Source organism: Bombus vancouverensis, unplaced genomic scaffold, assembly GCF_051014615.1.
Source record: "Bombus vancouverensis nearcticus unplaced genomic scaffold, iyBomVanc1_principal scaffold0018, whole genome shotgun sequence".
Lineage (NCBI taxonomy): Eukaryota > Metazoa > Arthropoda > Insecta > Hymenoptera > Apidae > Bombus > Bombus vancouverensis.
This window is the reverse complement of record NW_027468910.1, coordinates 3,983,790-3,988,645: the sequence shown is the minus strand read 5'-3', so window position 1 is coordinate 3,988,645 and position 4,856 is coordinate 3,983,790.

Sequence of the window (4,856 nt, the reverse complement as noted above, 5' to 3'; positions counted from 1 at the left end):
ATAACGTAATACGTTATATGGTATGACGTTATAACATATTACGTTACATGGGATGACGTTATAACATATTACGTTACATGAGATGACGTTATACCGAATTACGATATATGGGATGACATTATAACGTATTACGTTATATGGGATGACGTTATAACGAAATAGGTTATATTGTATGACGTTATAACGCAATAGGTTATATGGTATGACGTTACACCGAATTACGTTATATGGGATGACGTTATAACGTATTACGTTATATGGTATAACTTTATAACGTATTAAGTTATATGGGATGACGTTATAACGTATTTCGTTATATGGGAGGACGTTATAACGTATTACGTTATATGGTATAACTTTATAACGTATTAAGTTATATGGGATGACGTTATAACCTATTACGTTACAGGGGATGACGTTATAACGTAATAGGTTATATGGTATGACGTTATAACGTAAATAGGTTATATGGTATTACGTTATACCGAATTACGTTATATAGGATGACGTTATAACGTAATAGGTTATATGGTATGACGTTATAACGTAATAGGTTACATGGTATTACGTTATACCGAATTACGTTATATGGGATGACGTCATAACGTATTACGTTATATGGGATGACGTTATAATGTATTTCGTTATATGGGATGACGTTATAACGCATTACGTTATATGGGATGACGTTATAATGAAATAGGTTATATGGTATGACGTTATAACATAATAGGTTATATGGTATGACGTTATACCGAATTACGTTATATGGGATGACATTATAACGTATTACGTTATATGGGATGACGTTATAACGTATTTCGTTATATGGGAGGACGTTATAACGTATTACGTTATATGGTATAACTTTATAGCGTATTAAGTTATATGGGATGACGTTATAACGTATTACGTTATATGGGATGACGTTATAACGTAATACGTTATATGGCATGACGTTATAACATATTACGTTACAGGGGATGACGTTATAACGTAATAGGTTATATGGTATGACGTTATAACGTAAATAGGTTATATGGTATTACGTTATACCGAATTACGTCATATGGGATGACGTTATAACGTATTACGTTATATGGGATGACGTTATAACGTATTGCGTTATATGGGATGACGCTATAACGCATTACGTTATATGGGATGACGTTATAACGTATTACGTTATATGGGATGTCGTTATAACGTATTTCGTTATATGGGATGACGTTATAACGTAATACGTTATATGGAATGACGTTATAACATATTACGTTACATGCGATGACGTTATAACGTATTTCGTTATATGGGAGGACGTTATAACGTATTACGTTATATGGTATGACGTTATAACGTAATAGGTTATATGGTATGACGTTATACCGAATTACGTTATATGGGATGAAGTTTTAACGTATTACGTTATATGGGATGACGTTATAACGTAATACGTTATATGGTATGACGTTATAATGTATTACGTTATATGGGATGACGGTATAACGTAATAAGTTATATGGTATGACGTTATAACGTATTACGTAATATGGGGTGTCGTTATAACGTATTACGCTATGTGGGACGACGTTATAACGTATTGCGTTTCATGGGATGACGCTATAACGTATTACGTTATATGGGATGACGTTATAACGAAATAGGTTATATGGTATTACGTTATAACGTAATAGGTTATATGGTATGACGTTATACCGAATTACGTTATATGGGATGAAGTTTTAACGTATTACGTTATATGGTATAACTTTATAACGTATTAAGTTATATGGGATGACGTTATAACGTATTACGTTATATGGGATGACGTTATAACGTAATACGTTATATGGTATGACGTTATAACATATTACGTTATATGGGATGACGTTATAACGTATTACGTTATATGGGATGACGTTATAACGTATTACATTATATGGGATGACGTTATAACGTAATACGTTATATGGTATGACGTTATAACATATTACGTTACATGGGATGACGTTATAACGTATTACGTTATATGGGATGACGTTATAACGTATTACGTTATATGGGATGACGTTATAACGAATTACGTTATATGGGATGACGTTATAATATATTTCGTTATATGGGAGGACGTTATAACGTATTACGTTATATGGTATAACTTTATAACGTATTAAGTTATATGCGATGACGTTATAACGTATTACGTTATATGGGATGACGTTATAACGTAATACGTTATATGGTATGACGTTATAACATATTACGTTACATGGGATGACGTTATAACGTATTACGTTATATGGGATGACGTTATAACGTAATACGTTATATGGTATGACGTTATAACGTAATAGGTTATATTGTATGACGTTATAACGAATTACGTAATATGGGATGACGTTATAACGTATTACGTTATGTGGGACGACGTTATAACGTATTACGTTATATGGTATAACTTTATAACGTATTAAGTTATATGGGATGACGTTATAACATATTACGTTACATGGGATGACGTTATAACGTAATAGGTTATATGGTATGACGTTATAACGTAATAGGTTACATGGTATTACGTTACACCGAATTACGTTATATGGGATGACGTTATAACGTATTACGTTATATGGGATGACGTTATAACGTATTTCGTTATATGGGATGACGTTATAACGAATTACGTAATATGGGATGACGTTATAACGTATTACGTTATGTGGGACGACGATATAACGTATTACGTTATATGGTATAACTTTATAACGTATTAAGTTATATGGGATGACGTTATAACGTATTACGTTATATGGGATGACGTTATAACGTAATACGTTATATGGTATGACGTTATAACGTAATAGGTTATATTGTATGACGTTATAACGTATTACGTTATATGGGATGACGTTATAACGAAATAGGTTATATGGTATGACGTTATAACGTAATAGGTTATATGGTATGACGTTACACCGAATTACGTTATATGGGATGACGTTATAACGTATTACGTTATATGGGATGACGTTATAACGTATTTCGTTATATGGGAGGACGTTATAACGTATTACGTTATATGGTATAACTTTATAACGTATTAAGTTATATGGGATGACGTTATAACGTATTACGTTATATGGGATGACGTTATAACGTAATACGTTATATGGTATGACGTTATAACATATTTAGTTACATGAGATGACGTTATACCGAATTACGTTATATGGGATGACATTATAACGTATTACGTTATATGGGATGACGTTATAACGTAATACGTTATATGGTATGACGTTATAACATATTACGTTACATGGGATGACGTTATAACATATTACGTTACATGAGATGACGTTATACCGAATTACGTTATATGGGATGACATTATAACGTATTACGTTATATGGGATGACGTTATAACGAAATAGGTTATATGGTATGACGTTATAACGTAATAGGTTATATGGTATGACGTTACACCGAATTACGTTATATGGGATGACGTTATAACGTATTACGTTATATGGTATAACTTTATAACGTATTAAGTTATATGGGATGACGTTATAACGTATTTCGTTATATGGGAGGACGTTATAACGTATTACGTTATATGGTATAACTTTATAACGTATTAAGTTATATGGGATGACGTTATAACATATTACGTTACAGGGGATGACGTTATAACGTAATAGGTTATATGGTATGACGTTATAACGTAAATAGGTTATATGGTATTACGTTATACCGAATTACGTTATATGGGATGACGTTATAACGTAATAGGTTATATGGTATGACGTTATAACGTAATAAGTTACATGGTATTACGTTATACCTAATTACGTTATATGGGATGACGTTATAACGTATTACGTTATATGGGATGACGTTATAATGTATTTCGTTATATGGGATGACGCTATAACGCATTACGTTATATGGTATAACTTTATAACGTATTAAGTTATATGGGATGACGTTATAACGTATTACGTTATATGGGATGACGTTATAACGTAATACGTTATATGGCATGACGTTATAACATATTACGTTACAGGGGATGACGTTATAACGTAATAGGTTATATGGTATGACGTTATAACGTAAATAGGTTATATGGTATTACGTTATACCGAATTACGTCATATGGGATGACGTTATAACGTATTACGTTATATGGGATGACGTTATAACGTATTGCGTTATATGGGATGACGCTATAACGCATTACGTTATATGGGATGACGTTATAACGAAATAGGTTATATGGTATGACGTTATAACGTAATAGGTTATATGGTATGACGTTATACCGAATTACGTTATATGGGATGAAGTTTTAACGTATTACGTTATATGGAATGACGTTATAGCGTATTTCCTTATATGGGATGACGTTATAACGTATTACGTAATATGGGATGACGTTATAACGTATTACGTTATATGCGATGTCGTTATAACGTATTTCGTTATATGGGATGACGTTATAACGAATTACGTAATATGGGATGACGTTATAACGTATTACGTTATATGGTTTAACTTTATAACGTATTAAGTTATATGGGCTGACGTTATAACGTATTACGTTATATGGGATGACGTTATAACGTAATACGTTATATGGTATGACGTTATAACGTAACAGGTTATATGGTATGACGTTATACCGTATTACGTTATATGGTATGATGTTATAACATATCACGTTACATGGGATGACGTTATAACGTAATAGGTTATATGGTATGACGTTATAACGTAATAGGTTATATGGTATGACGTTATAACGTAATAGGTTACATGGTATTACGCTATACCGAATTACGTTATATGGG